Source organism: Sturnus vulgaris, chromosome 1 (genome assembly GCF_052056855.1).
Source record: "Sturnus vulgaris isolate bStuVul1 chromosome 1, bStuVul1.hap1, whole genome shotgun sequence".
In the NCBI taxonomy this organism is placed as follows: domain Eukaryota; kingdom Metazoa; phylum Chordata; class Aves; order Passeriformes; family Sturnidae; genus Sturnus; species Sturnus vulgaris.
The window spans coordinates 42,095,292-42,110,136 of NC_142243.1; positions in this window are offsets into that span (position 1 = coordinate 42,095,292).

The following is a 14,845-nucleotide window of genomic DNA, read 5'->3' on the forward strand; positions in this document are numbered from 1 at the left end:
AGTCAAATCCAGAAATTAGAGTACTTAATCGTTCAGAATAAGGGGAGCTTTACCTAGCCTTTTCATTGAATGGAATCAGAGCAAAAATTCATCCAACATCTGCTAATGCCATACTTTAGTATTGCCTCTTCAATCAGAGTAAATTATATAGCTTAAGTGTTCATATCACCAATTAATCTCTTCTGAATCAGATCTGCATACTAGTTGCTTGAAATAGGCTTAATATAGCCATAATTGTTCAAAACATGAATACCATTTTTCATAATAATTAGCTAGTCACTTTGCCCTTTTTCTCAATTCGTCTAAATGTTCATATTTACATTAGAAGTTAGCAGTTAATTTTATCCATACAACCCTTCTCAATTACTCCATTGGTCTGTCAATAGAACCTTCAGCTTAAGGCAGCAAACCTGTGCAAAGTACCAGCATTCAACATTCACTGTATCAATTTCCTAAGAGGCCCATTTGAGATGATTGGAACTCTGCTCCAACAAGCACAGGGCAAGGAAGCAAACAAGATATTTCCCACTTTGGAAAAGGCTCAGTGAGAGGAGCCAGGCACAGTGACCATCAGATCCTTTCCTACCAAGATGAGAGCAGGCTGTGAGCTTGCTGTGAGAGGACCACGGAGCCTTGCAGAGAAACTGCCTTGTGCCAAAACTACCCAAGCATTACAGTGCTCTTCCACAGCACAGTCTGAGTGCCTCGTTTGCTACAAAGACCCCAAAAGTGACTGGGAGATAATTACTTTGACCTCTGCTTGTTAGACGTTGATAGAGAGAGAGTTGATAGCAGCACCACGAGCTGTCCTCATGTTTCATTTCCTGATGTGCTGTAAACCTTTGACTTGCTGCCAAAATTTAAGGTTGCCTTATGAGATAATCCCAGCTAAGAAGTTCAGTTTCTAGGCATCTTCCTGCCCTTCTGCTGGAGACGGAGGCATGATGTAGTTAGCTAAGAAAAGAAACACAAAAGCTTAAGGGCTGTGAATAATGATCTTGAATAAGTTTTTGCATTTGCAAAACAGAGATAATACTATTTACCCTCATGCTAAATTTATAAAATACTTCTCTCCTGCTGGAGTCTCTAAATCCCTTATTAGACCACCAATAATTCTCTTATACATTTCCTGCTGGTTTTAATCACCTACTCCCAATTTCAAGGATATTTTCCTAAAAAAAGAAACAAAACAAAACAAACAGAAATTGTGCATTTCAGAAACAAACACTTACAGTAGTACTCAGGAAGAGCATGAGACTTGGCTTGCACTAATAACTTAAAAGATACTATAAATGCTTTTTTAATCCACGCTGTTGACAACCGCCAAATTATCTGTGTTGCACTGAGCCATGACACTCTCCCATGAGGTACTAAAGTCCACCTTGAGACACCATTGAAGCCAAAGCTTTGATCCTCAAGGCTGACTTGAGTAAAGCATTACTTTTAAACTCTTTAATCCCTCATGCATCCATAGCACATAATTTTAGTAATGCATTTGACTTACAGTTCTTATTACGTCAGAATTCAGTCCAACTTCTCCTGCAAATAAAGTCAGAGCTCCCAGGGGCTCCAGAGAGAAGAATTACTCCTGCTCCACTGCAATTCTCCATTGAACTGATGAGACAACAAAAAACAGTGTTTCATCAGGAAACATAATTTCACATTCTTTCGGTACTTTTTTCTCTTTTACTGTATTTCAGTGCAGCATTTTCTGAAGAGAAGAAGCAAAAGAATTGGAAATCCAGAGGTCTTTAATTTCAGTTCTTGCTCCCACACAGGATCTTGAGACGACTGCACAAATATCACTCTTAGTAGCAGACAGCAGCTTACATCAGCTCAGATAACCGAGCTAAGGTCTGGGACCTTACCCACGCTGCTAAATAAAGTTCAAGCTGTGTGGCATCGCCTCATCACACTGCATAATGTTGGGCCAAGTGTTTCCCTTTGGTCCCCTGTGGTTGCCCCATAGCCTGATTGCATAAACACTATTTAATTGTGTATTATTCTCAGTTCAGAGCATTTTAAATAATGCTATGGCAGTGTCACAACTCATCAAAACAACATTTCATCAGTACAAATGCAGGCTACAGGTTGCATTATCTGTGGTTTAACAGAAGCCTTGAAGGTGCAAAACATCTTAGGATATCATTAGGGAGAGGGGGCAACAAAACTGGTCCTGAAAACACAAAACAGTGCCAGACTGCAAAACAAGCATTAGAAGCCCCAAGGGTTCATTCCCTGTCCCTAGTCTCTCCTGCAGTAGAGACACAGCCATGGATCCCTACACAGTCCAGCTACCTGGTCCATACTGTAGGCTCTACCCTGTACAAGGCTGCCTCAGGCTGCTCCTCCCTGTAGGCATATATCTTGTGCAGCCAAATGCAAACTCAGTTTCTGCCTGTAATGCAATGATAATAACATTTATCCAATTACTCTCCATAAAGTCCACCTTATCAACGCCAATATACCGTTCATTGTATTGAAAAAATATATCTTCTTTGTGAATACATATCTTCAATAAAGGGAGTAAAGACAGAGATGCTTTATATCACTGTGATTGCAAACTGTGATTTAGGCAGTCATTTGCCAAGTGCTGTAAAACACACCAACTTGTGAAACTGCCCTATCTATTAACTGTCAGTTCAAAATCAAAGGCCAAAACGAGCTCCTGCTGGAAAAAATAATTAGTGCCTAAATATTGCTGCAGCATTCTGCTCTCTCTGCAGTTCCTGGAAGGACAGGTTGCAGAGTGAGCATGGGGTGCTGAGCTGCAGGATAACCCCTCAAACACAAGCTGCCCACGGAAAGTATCACCAGCAAAGCTGAGGGGAGCTGTACGTGCATGATCAGAAATCCTGCACGCTCACTGCTCGGCTGATCTATGTGTCTGTTAATTTTCATGGTGGTGCTGTAACTCAGACATCATTCCAGTTGAAGGAAGCTTATTTTGCACGATACTCAGTGTCCTGAAATAAAGCCTGTCACTGCTGTCTCAAGCTTACATTGCTACCAGGAGTCAGCGAATCCCAGTGAACTTGACAATGTCTTTGGAAAACAAATTTCTTGCTTCTCAGAAAAACATCACGTGCTGAGTGTGAAAGGGATGGATAACACAATCCCTTGCTTTGCCTGCTCTGCTCTTTTCAACTCGCTAGGTCTTCAAAAATCTCCTTGCTGGAAAAAATGAGCAGAAATGTGGATGATCTGGTTCTGTTTACCAGAAGTACACATTGCACATATGTCTCAGTGAACCTGTTTTCTGGATAGCATTTTTTAAAATCCCAATCAGCTAAGTGTTTCAGAATTTTGCTTTTGCTTTCAGGGGACGAAAAAAACAGATTTAGGCAGGGAAAAGTGATTTTAAAACAGTAATATATAATAACATAAATAATTTTTAAAAGCTTTACTAGCTTAAAGCATCATTATTATTCAGTAAACACTGTTTTCATTTAGCACTGCACACATGGCAAGGGCAACAAATCCACTAAGACCAAGCAAGGAAAAGTATGTTTTTGAAAAAAAGATGAATGCTTGTCCTCCAGGTTATGTCCAGCAGACACCATCCCCTTAAAACAATCTTGTTTATATAAGCTGCAAAAATTTACAGTTCTTCTATCACCACCACTACACAGTGGTCAAAAAATGACCCTCAACAGAGGGAAATAGCAGATACCAACCATGTTCTAAGTTCTCAGTGAGCAGTTCAGTGTGCTTGCTTTTAGAGATGCTGTACACCTCCACATTTACTTGAGAAGGACCTCATTTCTACCATAAGAGACACTCCAGTATAATAAAATGCTTTGCATGGACTGCCTCTCAGTTGCTCCTTCTGTCCCTAACTTCTACCACAGAAAATGCAGAAATCAGCGCTAACAAAAATTCTGACATTGTTTCAATACCTTGCAGACCTCCCTGCTTAGACATGTGTAGCTTAGCAGCACCTTTCAGTATAGCTTTGCAACAGCAGATTAAAAATATGACCTCTGAATCCCATTTGGCTGGCTAACAGACCGAGGGCTCAGATGGAGACAAAAATCAGAGCTCTCCAGAAGTCTGACATGCTGAATTTTCATACTGGTGGTATTGAAAAGATAGAAAAAGGAAGGTAAAGAAAAAGTAGTTAGACTGTCATTTCACAGCTAAAATGAGCCATAAAATAATTGCTAATGAAGAAATTCACTTCCTATGAATACAGAATTAGCAACTGTAATTCTTATGAAAGAATCAATTAGGATCAGCATAATGGTAGTAATATATAAGTTTATATGACAAAAAAATTATCTTCAACTGTTCATTAATATTAAAAAGTGTCGTTAATATTACTTTAGAGAACGTTCTTGACATGTTTGTAGGTATACATTTTATGTTTCCTGTGTAGTTATAAATCCTTAGCACTACAGAATTTGGGCACCTTACAACTTCCAAAGGAAGTCCATTGTTTTTTACTTACTTTTCTTCAAGGACGAGAGAGCATAAAGATCATGAAAAACAGTCAAAATGCTCTACATTTTGCCTATAGCTTTGCAGATTCACTGTAAACACAGTCCTAGTCTTCCTAGTGTAATAATGCCAATCAAAAGCTTTGTTATTTCACAAAAAGAAATCCACAACCAACAACTGTTGAAGCCAACCGAGAGAAATCAATGTGGCTCTAGATTCTATTTCCACCTATAAACTCTGCCACTAACACAGCAAGGAGCAAGCTGAGCATGACGCAGAAATGATCTTGCTATTTGTAGCAGGAGGTGCTTGCCAGTTAACACACAGCAGAAGCTTCATGCTCTGCATTCTATGCAGCAAGGGGATGCTGCAACCTGCCATTCAAAACAGTCCTTGAAACTGCAGGCAGCTGTGGGATTTGGGGGAAACAGTGAGGTTGTTTATTAGCAAAGGCAAAGAAAGAGTCTGTGCAATTATCATAACAGTCAGACAAACTACAGGTTCACAGCTATATGAGGCCCAATTGCAGCCACAAGCTGGATGGAGATAACTGAAGGCTGGTGAGACATTTCTTCTGCTGCTGGAAAAATGTCAATGACTATCCAAGAGGCCTGAAGCAACAGGACTGACTATCAACCAAAACAGGTAGATTCCATCTCAGGAAGACTAAGGTGGAAAGAAGTGGCAAAATTTCGTAATGAAAAGGTGTGAACATGAACAGCAGGGAAAGAGATCTTATAAAATTTCTCTTTTCTTTATCATCTCCATCATCCCTACTTCCCTTACAGTTTTGCTAATTTGAAATACCCTCTCCTTCCATGTCCTTCACCATTCTCTTAAAAAAGGCTTCAATCTTTTAAAGTCCACAGAATCCATCCTGAACTAAGGTATTAAACATATGCATCTTGAAGATGAAAGGATAGGTGAGAGGCCAGAGACAGAATAATTTAAATAATGGGGAAAATTCTGGCCATGAAATCAAAAGGTGAGTGAGCTTACCCCACTCCTAAGAATTCATGCACTTTCCCAACATGCTCTTTAATTCAGATTGCCTCTTATGTCTACTCTTTCCATATAAACTACAGGATCACTCGAAAAAAATGTCATCGCTCCCTTGAGCCCTCTTGAATTTAGAGTCACTTCTGCATTCTTTGTAGGATGCTGCTTAGAAAACAGAAGTGCTACATCATGTTACTTGAGAGATCTGAAAGATAGGGTGAATAGGGGCATTCTTCACATTAATACTTGGTCAGCTAAAGCTAAGAAAAGTACATGCAGAAATACTCAAAAAAATTTTTGAAACACTGACTTGTGAATTTTAAATCATTACAGGAAGGGATGTGGGACTGTAGATTTTCTCCACTGACTTGGATACATGGATACATAAATCACACTGCTCTTTCAGAACCACCCCATAAATAAAATCAGTCAGACTCACATGTGCATCAATATGCCTTATTCAGAGTCAATAAATTATTTAGTAATAGCACATTCCGAGGTGTGTGAACTCTACAATAGGCAATATACAGAAAAAGGGTAATATCCTTTTAAGCAGTCCATGAGCTCTTAAACAACCTCCCCTCTTGCTCAGTGCCCAAAAGGCTCATGAGAGCAGCTGCATACAAAAGGAACTAGCCTTCACCTGCTCTGTATGATTAATAAATGCATTTATTGGTTATTACTATAATTATCAATATAGGCTAAAAACGGTTCTGTTTGTGCAAGTCCTTATCAGGATTATATATAGAGAGAGAGTTATGCTAATATAGCAGAATATAGTTAGTATGATTATTAATACATGCTAAACTTATTCAGTTTAATTATAAAATTACATTATTTATAAAATTCTATGATAAGCATATATTATATTGAAAGTATGTATATAAATAGAATATCACCCAGTTCCAGACTTCAGTGTTTGCTTTGAGCCGCTCATGTTTGCTTGGAAAGGATGTTCCTGAGGCTGCTTTAAACTACAATCTCAAGTTTTTGCCTCTTGCCCTTTGGACTCCGCACAGACCTTTGAATCTCAAGCAGACCACCGGATTCCATAATCTGAGAAGATTTACCATTTATAGTTAAAAGGCACCTCAAGATAAACTGGACTTTTCTGCTTAATTATAGTGCAGTATGGAATAATTCTTCACAGCATACAAGTACAGATAAGTATAGTGGAATATGTTGTAACATCTTTTAACTACAAAAAAAAAAAAGGAGGACGATCTCTAGTTCCTTTTTAGATGGATGGAAACAAAGTAAATCACCTTTTGACACACAGGAGAAACACAACCTGCAGGGCACTGTGTAGCTTGCACTAGAAATGCATTGATATAACATGAGTAAATGCAAGAATTGTGGTCTAAGACTGCATTTAGGCGAGCAGATAGAGAAGAAAAGCAAAGCTGGGGTTTTAATAGTGTTTGTGGTATCTTGGAACCCCATTCTGTGAATTATGTATTTGAATTGCCAAAGCTTTATAAGCGCACTTCTCATCTCAAAGCAAGAGATGACCTGTAACAAATAACATTCACAAGACATTTATACATCCACTTGCAACATGCACAGATAAAGCTGATACAAATATAATGCAGTTTTTTAAGATGCTTATACACACATATCTCAAAATTGAGTACTGTAGAAAAGAGACATATGGATAAGAGCATAATTTCTTTCAAATGACATAAATTCTTATATTAGAATGAAAACATGGCATGCTGTCTGTGCTAGATGCTAAATTCATTCTATTTTTTATATACACAAATATTTCATAACTTTGCTAATTTAAAAGGGTTCTACCTTTTCACATTTCCCAGTTATTAAAGTAAATCAATTACTTGTGAAAGGTTATACATTGCCAAGACTGTTCACACAGGACCTAGGACTGTGTTCTTTGTTTTATAAAGCATCAACATTTTTTTTATGTGGGCCTGGGTGGCCTGAAAATAGCAATGACTGGGGCTAGATCTGAGTTAAAGAACATCTTCACAAGCTGGGTTGTCTCTTTGGTGCATCCTGACAGTAAGTCCGAGTCTGAAGTAGGAATGGAGGTCACACATACTTTGTCCTCTCTTTTCCTATGGAAGTAGTTGGTGCAGTATAGATTCTAGCCCTGAGCTGGTACATGTGTTTGACCAGCAGAGTACAATATGTTGCCCCAACAGCTACTGCACATGTCGTCCAAGGAAGAATTGGCTAGCCTCATGGAAATACCTCACAACCTCCAAAAATCAAACACTCCACAAATCCAACAGCACTATATTGCAGGTTTTAGAATGGAAGCACCAAAACACGTGAGCAATTTTAAGCATGTGAGCTCATGAGACCTATGCACAGTTCTCTTCTGGGTCAAGTATCAGAAAGACAACTACAGTGTATCAAAAAATTCCCAAACCTTCTCATGAATATGCCAAAGCTTTGGCACAGAGACATGTGAGAGAGTTATTCAAACTCCAGCTGTATTCAACCTTCAGCTGCTTTGTTTACAGTTTTCACAAAACTCATAGTCTTATTAGCACTTATTTTTCATTAGCTATTTGACTGACACCATCAGTCACCACCAGCTGTCAAAAAGTTATGGTCTTTATTCCTACTGATTGACAGGATCTGCCCTTTAACCTGCTTTAATATGAATGTCTCATATATTCTGTGCAACAGCAAAAACACAAAGCACATCTTCATTAGACCCCAAACTGTTCACCAAGGATGCATTTTGAATCACAGAAAAAATTGCAGCTCCTTCAGGAACAGAAGATACATTGCCACGGCAGGAATCACAATACAGACAATGCTGAAAGAAAGAGAAAAAGAAGCCGGTAGGGTTAAATTAAAAGTTCAGTCCAAACGCTGCTTAGCAGTGTGAATACAATTGTCTGTCAGACAAAGAGCATAATTTCCAACACTGTCAGTCATTTACCACAGAAAACTACAGAGTTGCATTTTGAACTGGTCAGAGCCCAGGAGACTTCACATGAAATGAAAAGCAAAATGAAGAAATGCCAAGGAGGCAGCGAACTGTTTAAAGATCTTTCTGTTTAAAGAAAGGATAAAAAGGCAGATCGAGAGGCATTTTAAGCTAAAAATAAGAAAAAATCAGAAAATAAATATAATTTTAAATAATGTCTTATGTGCAAACATTCCAAGTAGCTTTGAGCACATAGTAATCTCATAAGTGCTGTCAAATAGTGCTCACCAGTCAAAGCACTTTCCCAAGTTTTATTGCAATTCCTTAAATTTTATAGAGGCAGTTAAAAGGGATGTCAAGCAAAGGCAGCATTCTCTTAGCCTTTTATGACAGACCTCACAAATTGCTTTATTCTAAGGAAATAGCTATACCTATTTCCTACTGTATACAGTAATGGTGCTTAGGAAATAGTTATTTGAGTAAAATCAATTGTAAACCAATATTCTTTTTATTTTATATCTGAACTCCAAAGATACTGCCAGCATTAAATCCTCAACATTTCTTGGCCATGTAGAAAATTAGTAATGGGAGTATCATGCTGCTTTACTTCTAGAATTACTACAAAAGACACAGTAATACTGGGAAGCAAAAAAAAAAAAATTCTAAGGGGGAAAAAAAAGCTATTTAATCCAGAAATATAATCAGAGATATAGCTTGGAGTTTAGGGGAATGGTTTAAGACTTAGTCTTTCTTTATATTTAGCTAGTCATTAGAAAGAAAAATGCTTCTGGAATATCTTTAGAGAACATAAAATCTAAGTACAGGTGAACAGTAAATCCAAACAAAAGGAGGAAGTGTTTGCTATTCAGATCTGCATCTCTGTGAGGAAGAGGCACTCACTATTCCAGGATGTGTGTGTCAGATGAATGTTAATCTGCTTTGTTAGGATACCTGGCCAGGTTTTCTTACACGTGACCCAGATAATATGACTCTAATTCACAGACACAGCTCTGTGCACAGGCATTCAGTCAAGGATTTCTAGAAGGTCAAACGAAAAGGTGCCAAATTCTGCACAACCTCAACAAGAAAGGGATGCCTAACTCATCCAGGTGCCTTGGCAGATCCAGACCAGGGCAGAGGCAACCCTGAATGCTGATGTCTCAGTTGTACATGGCAACAAAATATTTGAAAGGGCACATTTGAAAAAAAAAGTTAGCCTTTTAAAGTTTTCCTTTCATTTCTTCTACAATCATTCAGTGGCTATCTAATTTGCTATTAAAAATGCATTTGTCCTCATGAATGTATTTTTTTTAGAAAATGGAGTTTTTTATCTAGACAGAACTTTTCATCTTAAAAACAGAGTAAATTTCTCATTTCTAGCAGTGATATTGATTCCAGGATGCAGGAATGGAAAGAACAGCTGTACTATGCTGGATCTCTGCCACATCATCAACTGCCACTGGCCAGTATCATTCTGCCTAGAGCAGAGTGTAAGAAAATAAACATTTACCCGCAATATTGCCCCAGCTTCCTGCAGTTTATTGAGGCAGATGTAAGAATTTTCTTTAGGCAGCTTTGCTTAGATTTTCTTTCATGAATCTGTCAACTGCTCTATAAAACCTTAACATTTTTCAGCATCTTGTGTTGATAGCTTTCTTGGCTGAATTACCCATTATATTCAGAAGTGCTTCTTTTTGCTGTGAAGCCAACACCTTCTAATTTCATTTCAGGTCTCTGTGTTTTGCACTGAAAAGGATAATGAACTCTACTCACCTTCTTTATGTCAAGCTTTAGGGACTTCTAGCTTCTTGTCCCTTAGCCAGCTTTTCTCCAGACTAAACAGTGTTAGCATACTTAACTTCATATTATGGTAATTTTCAATACCCATGATTATCTTTGTTATTCATCTCACTAACTTTTTAAGCTATTTTTCATTTTATTTGAGATGGGAGAACCAGAATTGTTTAAAGCATTCAAGATCCAAGCCTAATGCAGATTTATACTATCGTATAATAGCATTTCCTTAAAATTGTGAAGGCAGCTTGCTTTCATCATATAAAAATATAGAGATAAAGCATCAGAACTTAGAATTCACTATCTGTAAATAGATTTAGACAATATTCTTAAATATCCTTGCTGTCCTTAGGGCAACCTTATTTTCATATATATCGAAGAGAACCTACACTCATTCTGATAACAGAGACTGACCTGCATTACTTCCTGGGTTTTTTTTCATAAGGCAAGAATCCTGGTCCTTCTGCTAACATCCCTATGGTAGTTGCTACTAATTCCATCAAATTATTAAGTGATGAGATAAAACAATAATCAGCACGTTAGAAGAACCCAGATAAAATCAAGCAGAAGACAGTAATAACTCAACTTGTTCTTCACCTGGCTGGTGCTGAGGTCCAATATGGGACTGGCATGGAACAACTGCTTCTCCTGTCAAGGAAAGTCAGTCAAGATGATCAAAGACTATAACGTCTACCAGTAAATTTCCCTTGCAAAGCCCTGCACCCAACAGATGGCAAAAAAAAAAAAAAAGTGTTTAATTTCTCATTTTAGTTCTTTCAGATATTTGCATAACAGAAACAAATGTTATAGGACTGTTCTAGACTGGGCTCTGTAGCAGCTCCTGGCAAATGGCAGAGCAGGAAATGCTCCACGCTGAGGTGCTCTGCCTGTGACATTCCCCATGACAACCTGATGGAAGTTGTTATATCTGCCTTATCAAGCCTGGCAGCAGCAGGCTACATCTTCCACTTTGAATGTTGTAAAAGTGTTATTAGGTTGAATGGAATATTTCTTTTCATAAGCAAAAGATATGTTTGGTAATACACTGAATCATAATGCAGCTTCTCTTCCCTGCATCCCTCCTCACAGCAAACTGCTGAGTTGCGTGTTGACAGGTCTCTTCAGACTGAAACTTTAACATCATCCTTCAGTTATCAAGCCCTCTGCAAACCACAGAAGGAATAATCAAAGGCCTTTAGGTTTTGTGCTGGAGGGAGAAGACAAGAGAGCTGCACTAAAGTACACACACAGATGGTGTTCGCACATTTATAACACATCCAAACTGAGGTTGTCAACTGGTCTGCAAGGCGTAACACCCGACCATGATGTTGCAGGTTGCAAGGTCAGACAACAAATACCCCGGGAGCTGTTCCTCAACACTGGAGAAAATCAAAGGGAAAATTAACCAGCATTTCTCAGCTTCTGTGAGCTGTTCAAAATCGTTTTATGGAGGCACATACGTCATTCTTTCTTGCCAACAATATCTATGGTACCAATTTCCTACCAACACTACAAACTGAGACAAGAAGAAAATACCTGGAACTAGATATATATTACCTGGCTGAGCAGACTAAATGCAATAAAACTGAACTGAATCCCAAGAGTATTTTAGTTATTGTGTATACCACCTTTAACCACTTTTCAGTCTTTCTTCCAATAATTTAATATAAGTTTAAAGATTTGTGGGTCTTAAAAGAAAAAAAAAAAAAGATTAAAATTAAACCTAGCACTATGAGAATGTTTTCTAGAGAAAGAATTGTCAGGATATCTATCAGGATGTTCTTACTCAGATGTCTAACAAATAAGGATTTATTTTTGGATGAAGCCCTGCACTGGAACTGAGGATGCTTACATTTAATCAGCAGCACTGCTATCAGCTTCTTGCATGACCTAGGGCCAGCCAGTAAATTACTCTTCTATTCAATTCTTTTCAGTGAAGACAATATTAGTTAATTTTTCCTAGTTGTGTTTATTTAGCAAGCCATTTGAGGCAGAGACCCTTTCCACCCTCATGTATATAAAGTACCTATCACAAAAGAACTCTGGTCTTTTGTGCTGCTGCAATAGGAGTAATTGTACATATTATTTCCTCCAGGGAATTCCTTCCCCTGTTCTTTGAAAATAAACTCCTGGATCTACAGGATCACTGTGTAGTCACCAGTAGAGGCAGGGTAAAGCTGGGTACAAAGAAAGAAGCCCTGAGGTAATATTAAGTAACATTCACAGTGTATATGACTGAAACACATCTTGCCAAGATATTCCAGTTCATTTAAGCACAGAATTAGCCTTGATTAACAGTCAACTTTTGCTATCAAATACCACCTATTTAATTAAGTTATCCTGTAAATTATCCATAATAAGAACTGCTGTGACGTAGATACAAGATGTAGCAGCTGTAGAGAAAGACTCTCTTGGACTGGTGATTGCAGTACGAAGCCTTGATGTGTGAAGATACCACAGTTACATGGTGGTTTTTATATTATTTTTATGCATTAAAAACAGAAAGCAGGTCCCAAAATTTACCTGCTGTTTAAATTATAGTGCTTGCCCTATAGTATTTCCTTTTTCCAAGGTATAATCAAGCAACGCCTTTGGGGGTTTTAGGTTTTGTATCTAAACAAAATTTAAGAAAATGTTATTCTGAATGGTAACTAGTACAAAATATATTCTTGACAGGTAACACAACAGAGTAGAGAAAATTGTTCATGAAATTGACCTATTGTTGGCTCCTCTATCTATAAAATGAAATAAATGTGACCAAGTGTCTTAGATGAAAGACTGGAAAGCAAAGGAAAAAGGATGCTTTAAATATATCAGCATGGCTCTGACTCAGCTGCCTTTAACTTTTTTCCCCCTTTGTCTAAGGCCAATCCCCTTCAAATCTCTGAAAAGTCAGGTGGTCAAGTAGTTTTAAATCCTGTTATCTATATTTAGAGTGCTCAAAAAATTTCCTGTATAGACTTTCTGTTGTCATCAGCACAAACATGTGCTCTGCAATGTTTCTACAATGTCAGTCAAAAGAGAAAAAAGAAAGGTGAAGTAAAAAGGAAAAAATGTTAAAATTATTTTTCAAACTATGTAAAATATGGTATGATTCAATATTATCAAAAGTTTGCCAGAGTTTCATGAGCATTTTTACTTTGATTCATAAAGAAAAAGTATTTTGGTTAACACAAAGACCTGAAATTAAAATACACCTGACAGGAGGTCAGGGATTTCATGTTTGTCAAGTATAGGATATATTATCAACAATTCATCTTTAGTATTTATATTTTTATGATCTGAAGTTCTGCTGATTTGTTTCAGAATCCTAGAAAACTGCACTTGCAGAAAATTTTTTCCTCAGGAATTATAACTAGCTGATACCAAAACCTGTATCCCAAGAGTTTTGTTGCATTGCTTCAGTGGATTTTCAACCTCTGTTTGTGATTGACTCTTTTGTCAGAATTTATGTAAGCTACAAATTTAATCTAAAAAGTGTGATATCACACCATATTTTCTGAAACTCTTCCTAAAATAACCCTTCACTAGGATATTCTATGTGATGTGTGTTTACGATACTATTTTAGATTGTAAGTTGTGAAATGAACTTCAGCATTCAAGCATTGCTTCTATATCCTATAAAGGGCAATGTTTGGAATATGAACAAAATTATGGTCTGTCACTACAAAATGACATTGTGTTATCAAGTAATATCTGGCAAGATGAAACAGTTGGATGGGGATCTAAACACTTGATATTCATCCAAAGTGAAGAAAATAATATCTGTTCTGACTGGTTGAAAATTGTTTTGAGCAATTTATCAGACTATCAGTGTCAAAGTTAGTGTTGTGAAGTACAGATTGAGACAGTAATTTTGGTCTCAAAGACAAACTTCAATTCCAGCATTAAGAAAATATAATATTAACACACATTGTTGTAATTAAGACAGCTGTCAAATTAGTTGTGCCATGAAATGAGCTTTGAGAGTCATTAACATGCAAAGATACTTTGTTAATTACATCAATGGTAGATGATGCACTGAGTATGCCTACCAATGAAAGCATCCTTAATGGAAAGCTGTAACGTGTAAGTTAATGCTGTTTGTTTCATCTGAATGGCCCTCTCACTGGAGATAGCTGACATATAAAATCAAAATTTGCCATCAGAAAAGTTGCTTCAGCTGTAACTTATCCAGCTCTTCACAGGCCTTTTTTAGGACATAGAACTCTGGTATTTTATAAATTTCTGTTTATTCAAGAAAGTAGAGCAATAATCTATGGGCAAATCAGATTTCAGTACAAGTGGTGACCCAATATCCAACAGAACAAAAGAATTGCCTGACCCCAAAGGATTAATGATAGTAACCCTAAAAGACACCATTTTTTACACTTTTCCTTAGATCTGTCATAGCTACATACAAATTGAAATAGGTTTGAATCAGAAGATTTAAGTGTTACATGCTTGATAGAAAAGATGAACCATAGCTCATGTGATGTTCACAATCATAGAATATTTCACATCTTCTACATAGCTACACTTTCTACAAGTTCCTTTGGCAATTAACCGAGCTTTTCCTTGGTGCTGTTGAATTAAATTCTCTGCTTTGCTCTCAAGTTGCGCTCACCACCCCTTGTAAGCTCCTCAGACACAGTCCCGTTCTACAACTAGTTGAAATTTGATAATTTTCAGCCTGTTTAAGGTTGCTTTGCCTGACTCTTTCATGGTTTT